Source organism: Cricetulus griseus, chromosome 7 (genome assembly GCF_003668045.3).
Source record: "Cricetulus griseus strain 17A/GY chromosome 7, alternate assembly CriGri-PICRH-1.0, whole genome shotgun sequence".
NCBI classification, from domain to species: Eukaryota; Metazoa; Chordata; class Mammalia; order Rodentia; family Cricetidae; genus Cricetulus; species Cricetulus griseus.
This window is the reverse complement of record NC_048600.1, coordinates 63761164-63768065: the sequence shown is the minus strand read 5'-3', so window position 1 is coordinate 63768065 and position 6902 is coordinate 63761164. Positions and strand designations below refer to the sequence as shown.

General features: G+C 43.8%; 1 long non-coding RNA gene across 1 annotated transcript; it reads left to right on the top strand.

The window, feature by feature from the left end:
- Positions 1 to 416: 416 nt before the first annotated feature.
- On the top strand, positions 417 to 5567 carry LOC113836824. Its single transcript, XR_003487344.2, has 2 exons — positions 417 to 535; positions 5058 to 5567. It is a non-coding gene; the product is annotated as an uncharacterized LOC113836824 (long non-coding RNA).
- Positions 5568 to 6902: the final 1335 nt, after the last annotated feature.

Sequence of the window (6902 nt, the reverse complement as noted above, 5' to 3'; positions counted from 1 at the left end):
GACACACACACACACACACACACACACACACACAGACACGCACACGCACGTACCCCTCTTCCTGTAGGGGCGTGGCGGACACAGGACACCCCCCGCCAGGAACTTAACTCCTCCTACCCTTCCCTTCCGAACCCCGCGCTCAGCGCTCCGCGTTCTCTCCGCACAGTGACACCGAGACCCTCCCAGTACTCCGAACCCTCGCTTCCGCCGCACGGAAGACTCAGTCCCTCACATCACCGGCTCCTTACCTGCACCCCGCCCATGCGATCCCGGCTGGGAGCCTCGGCCCTCCCAGCTCCACATCCAGGCCGGGGCCGGTCCCAGCCGCCAGCAGGCCCCACCCCTCGACCCCCGCGGCCCGGCCCTCCCCTCGCGCTCCTTTCCCCCTCCCGCCAGGCACCGCAGCCACTTCCGCCCGTCCTCCGGAAGTAGGTCCCGGGGAACCGCTGGCTCCTCACATCCCGCCCATTCGCCTGGCCCTTGCCCGCCCATCGCCACCACCACCACCACCACCACCACCACGGGAGCACGGGAGGTGGGTCTGCACGCTTGAGCCAGTTCTGCAGTATTCTCGAGGTGGAGGACGAGACGTTGCAGAAGCCCCCCAGTGAGGACGTAGCGGGGGGCTCGGCGGGAGCCGCACACCAGGGGGTGGGGCTGAGGCCTAGAGCGGGAGCTTGCGTCACTCTGAGCGGCGCGGGAAGTAGCGAGCATGCGCCGCGGGTCTTCGACCGGTCGCGCAACTTGACGCTCTTACTGCCAGAGGGGGAGGAACTTGGGCGGGAAGTGGAGGCGGAACCTGCGCAGGCTGCCCAGCCTCTAGCCCACCGCCGGTGGTTGCCTAGCAACGGCCTGTTTGAAGTGGCCTCCGGGGCCAGGGGCCCTTTTAGATCTTTTAGGCATTCTTTATGCTAAGAGCCAGTAATCGACAAGACTTGTTTTTAACAAATCTGTTACTGAGCTGAGTTTCCTGAGTAACAGTGCCAGAAAAAGTTTCATTTCACTCATCGCTATTCTCCACTGCGTCGCTGAATGAGGCAGGACCTTCCTAAAAGGACGGAGAGCGCCCTGTTACTCAGCACGCACTGTGCTGAGCTCTTTATAACTAGTAACTGAATATCAACAGGTCAGAACCCCACGTGGTCTCCTAGAGAGACAGAAGTGTAACGGGGGCTGCAGAGACTTACTTAGATCCTACTCGAATCTTACAGTTGAGGTAATTGACCAGATCCGTGACACCTGGTCACATGGACTTGCCTCTACCAAGGGCCACTTGTTTCCAAAGAACCTACTCTTGAGGCTGGAGAGAGAGAGCTCAGCGGTTAAGAATACTTGCTGCTCTCACAGAGGACCTGGATTCAGTTATCAACACCCGCTTGGTGGCTTAAATATATGTGACTCCAGTTTCAGGGGATTGAGTACCCTCTTCTGGCCTTTGGGCCACCAGGCACGCATGCAACGCACTTCAATGCATTCAGACAAGACACTTACACACAAAGTAAAGTAAAAACCTTTTTAAATAAACTATTCTTTGAAACACCAAACTTAAAAGTTCCAAACTGCACTGTTTATTTTCCTGGATACAGAATACCCTTTAAATCTAAGGATTCTAGTTTTTATTTTTTTCCAGTTCTGCCAGCAATCAACTGTGATACTTGGAAAAGTTGCTAGAACTTTCTGTACCTCAATTTTCTCATACCTACAATAAGAATAATGAAAGTCCTTCACGTTATTCAATTAGTGTGAGCATTAAATGAATTAATACGTGGTAAGTGCTTAGAACTTGCCAGTCTGTGTACTAAGGGCTCAAAATGTCTGTTAACTGTTCTTATGGTTTAGTCACAAACATTTCCATGCAGTAATTTTGTGTTTTGGTTTTTTTGATATAGGGTCTCTTTGTGTAGTCCTGGCTGTTCTGGACCTCACTGTGTAAAACAGGCTGTCCTTGAACTCACAGAGCTCCTCCTGCCTCTGCCTCCTGAGTGCTAGAATTAAAGACAAGTGCCACCATATCTGGCCTCCATGCAATAATTTGACTACTTTTAGAATATCTTATTGTTGGATAACTTGATACATGTATACAATGTATCTTGATCATACCCATCCCCTATGCTTTCTGGGCGCCCTCCAGCCTGTCCTCCTCCCATCTCCATTGCCTTTCTGTGTATTTGTTTGGAACTCTAGTAGTGCTGGAATGTTTGCTGATCTTGTTGATTTGATCTTGAGCAGGTGACTATAACTGAGTGCACTCTAATCAGAAAGTGGTCCATTCCCCTCATAACCTTCATGTCACTATTGAACCAGTGAGCATAATTACCGTACTGTTTCAGAAGGAAACAGTCCTTAAAAAAAGGACCTGCTTTGACTTCTTATTTACAGTCTCATTCTTCCTGGTTATCCTGTCATCCTGAGAGTCCCTTTTCCATTACCTCTCTGCATATGTAATCATTAGTCATTGGACCATTTTCTAAAATCAGTGCCCTTCAGCAATTCCAGGTAGTGAAGATAGAATTTTCTAGGATATTAAAGACTAATTTTTCCCCTTTTCCATGTTCTATGTATCTTTTTTAAAAATGTTAATTTAGCTAGCATTTGCACTTCTAATGTAAGACAGCAGAGAATGTGACAAACCCAGATATCACAGGAGCTAAGGTATAAAGCTAGAGACTTTATAGATGCTATGAAAAATCTGAGTAAAATCAGAATATTAAGCAACAACTTGGAAATTCCACGTCCTTGATAGCATAAGGCTATGTAAGTGCACTTAGAAAATGAAGCACTTTCTTTTCTCATTTCACCATGAAAGTATTTTTTTTTTTTACTTTTTCATGTCTTATCCTGGCTTATTTAATCCTTGAATTGTGATTTTAATTAATTTTACTTTGGACATTTCTTTCTAGTTAAATTATATACTTCTTAAGAGTAGACATTTACCTTAAAACCGTGTGTGTGTGTGTGTGTGTGTGTGTGTGTGTGTGTGTGTGTATTCAATTTGATGAGTATTTTGTGTAGGCTCAAGACATTTCCCCTTCACCAAGCTAGGATACAGAGACCTATCCTTTACCTTGCCAGAGGTATTCATAAGGAACAGAGGAGACCATGAGTGTGGAGAGGCTTTTAAAACTGGAGCTTATCAATATCTATAGTACTTGAGAGTTCACAGGCAATAATCAAAAGTGCCAAGGTGCTGTGTATGTACTACTGAGCTTTCAGGGGAAGCACTTACAGTGCCCTTCTCACTTGCAAATGGAGAGAGACTTGAGCATCTGCTCCCTATTGTCTGTGACCTGGCCTCTTTTCTTGAAGTTCTTAAAATACAACTGATACAATAGAGAAAGCCAAGTTTTGGAGTTTTTTTGTTTGTTTTTGTTTTCTGAGACAGGGTTTCACTGTATAGCCTTGGCTGTCCTGGAACTCACTCTGTGACCAGGCTGGCCTCCAACTCAAAGAGATCTACCTGCCTCTGCCTCCCAAGTACAGGGATTAAAGGCATGTACCACCTGGCGCCAAGTAGTTCTTAAATGTATTTCTTTACCCATATAAGTTCTGACTTTTCCCGTGTCTAAGTGTGAATTTGCATCTTTTCATTTTTGTTTCCTTAGACTGGCCCAAATAGGAGTCTAGCTAGTAATACACTGTGAGTATTTGACGCCTTGAGTAAAGAGAATGAGTTCTCCAATACTGGGTTTCTACTTGTGTGGGAGAAGTTTACAGAGGAAAAGGTGGGAGAGAGGCCCGATCAAGGAGCACCATCAGAAACAGACACATGCTTTGCCTTCAGGACATTTTAGGTCACATGGTGACGGGCAACTTAAAAATGAAATGAAAAACAGTGCTAATGTGAAGAAGTGTATAGAGAGGTATAAAATTAATTAGACTATCTCTTGAGACAAGGTTCATTACCAACAAAGTCTTGAAAGAAAATAACTCAGGTTTGAGAGAAATACACCCTTTACTTCAAGTACAACCAAACTCAAGTGGGTGTTTGTTGTGCTTCTTAAGTTCTAAGCTGGTTCTGATTCTTAAATTCAAGAGCTTGGCTCTGATCCTAATTTCAATGGCAAAGCATCGTGTACCCTAGCCAAATCACTTCCCTCTCTAAAACATCTGAAATGTGGAGAAAACAATGTCAGCTAACTTACAACTATATAATTCCTTCATCTATTTTGAAGTGTTTTTTAAAGCCAGAATAACTATCTCTACTTGTTGAAAGCATTTAAGTGGTTATTGTTTTAAGTAATAATGTTTATTAAACATACAGAGAAATACATCTTCCCCAGGACAATCTCTGATCTTTGCTAGATGTGTGATACGTTCTTTTCTGTCTTTACTTTGAGTCAAATATGCTGTTAACCATATCACCCCTCTCAGAGCAAACACTAAGCTCCTTCAGAACAATGGAAAACTATTAAGTTAAAAGTGGCTCAGCAGTCCAGTTTGTGGGGTGGGGAGACCACAGGCTTCATAACAGTCCAATCTACCACAGTGCCTGCCACTTCACAGTGGTCTTACTTTAAGTGACAGTCAGTGTGTATGTGTGACCATGGATTTATTCCTAGGAACTGTTAAAGAACTAACTTTTTCAGATGAGTGACCCTGCTAAGAAAGTCAAACCATTTGAGGTCATGGTTGGGCTTATCAAGCTTCCTTGCTTGCATTCTGATATGCTTTTTAAAATGGTTGAAAATCATCTGGGATTTCTGTAAAGAATTGGTTAATAGGTAAAATGGATAAGGGCTCCTCAGCTGCAACTGAAGGGGAATTCTGGTGTGGGGGGGATTAGGAGCTTACCTTTTCTGGGATTTGTCAGTAAATCTTGGGAACAGAACAGGCAGTTCATCCCAAGGAACAAACCAGAGACTGTTGTCCTGAGTCACTCCCCCCACCCCCAAAAGACTTGAAACCCAGCTCCTTTCAGCCTCGGATGTTCCTTCTCCTCCATTTCCTGAAGTTACCAGACTTTCTTACCAACTTAAGTGCCATTCTCCTTGAAACTTCCCTCGCCTATACTAAAATTCACTCTGAATAGTGGTTTTATCCCTTTCTGCATTCCTCAGATCTACAATACCCACAGTTATATCCAGAGAAGAGTTGGGAAAGTGAGCAGACCTCAGTACAAAGGAGACAGGAGCAGTCATGGAAGAAACATGGGTTCTGGTGATTCACTGTGTGCAAATCTAACCATGAAGAGGCTATGGAATCAAAACTTAGAAAAGAGAGTGATAAAATGCTGAAGATTTAACTTGGCAAGTTATGAGAAAAACTGGATATCTAGGAAGAGGCCAAACTTAAAATACGAGTGATTTTTACTGTTTCCAAAAAAGAAAAAAAAAAAGCTACAGAATAGAATGCATCCAAGAAAATATTAGAAAAATCTATTGCATGTTGTAGAAATCTAAACCAAGAGGGCAAAATTTGTAGAATAATTAAAGTAAAAAAAAAAAATAGATGTTCCAAGAAGAAAACAACATACATCAGTTCCTCTGCTATAAAATGAAGATCTGAAGAAAGGAGAAACCTTCCACTGCTGTTGAGAACGTCATATAAAATGCATGTGCAAGGCATGAGTTCTGGCTATAATCTCTTTTTTGTATGAGATAAATCATACTGTCTCAATATGAAAGTATATATTCGGACATCAGCATTTAGGGTGACAGAACCTTCATAAGGCCTGGAAATATTTCCAGGTCCCCTAGTATTATGTTACATCATGTTAAATACACTGCTTGTTGGAGCTGCATTTCTAGGACCCAGATCCATCTCATAATGCTAAGCCAAGGTAAAAAGCGCTGATTTCAGGGTACTCCTAACTGCAGAGCTTCCTGTGGCAACTCAAGGTGAGATCTAGTTTTAGAAGAAGTCAATCTTACTGATCATTCCATCTTCCAGTCTGCTGCACTGGACATTGAGAATGGCTATCATCTTCTAAAATCCTTCTAGTTGATTTCATGGCATAAATAGCTCCTGTTTCCCCCCATCCCCCCACTGCTTCAAAACCATTTTTATCTTGGTAAATACACAAATGTTACCATCTTAACCTTTTAAAATGCAGTAAAGTAGCCCAAGTGCGTTCATATTTCTATGTAACCGATCTCCAGAACTTATTTCATCCTCCAAAACTAAAATTCTGTGCTACTAAGCAGTAACTCCCTGTAGCACGAAAAATAAAAGACCCAGAGATGGATATTGGGATTCAAGCTGAAGATCAAAGAAGCAAAAGAGCCAAGCCAGTAGGTCTAACCTCTGCTAAACTAAAATGGCAATCCTGTCTCCACCAATCCTCAAAGGCAAAAGCTCTCAGGTCCTGTCTCCTGCCTTTTATTCATTTCCCCACGTGTCACTCCTGTGCTGGAATTAAACTTATAATTTAGACTTGTGTGATGTAAGTAATCCATAATTCTCAACCTTTCAGAAAACCCTGATGGACTTTGCACACATTAATTCCTAATTCACTGGATTGCTACAACTGTTATGACTGCCCTTCTAATCCATCCCTATTCCTTTGTAACACCTGATGGCCTGCAGAACCACTCTACCAGGGACTCCCAGTGGCCACAGTAGGCTGTGACTCGGGTAGGTATCCTTCATTATCCTTCCTTCTTCCTCTCCTCTCACTCCACCTCCATTCTCTGGAGACTCTGACTCTTGGTGCATACCCAGAGTGGTCCTAGTTCTTTCCCACTGTGCCTTTCAGCCTTCCCTTATAGCCTTCCTCCATTCGTGATACCTGCTGACCCACAGAAACACTCTACCCAGGGACCCCACAGCCACCACACTTAGTTAGGATCCAGAGTGGGCAACAGCAACAAAAACAGAACACCCACCCAGCAAAGATGAGGTATCTATGCAAAGAAACACTTCAGACATCTCACTCTAGATGCCTAGATCCCAGCACAAAAATA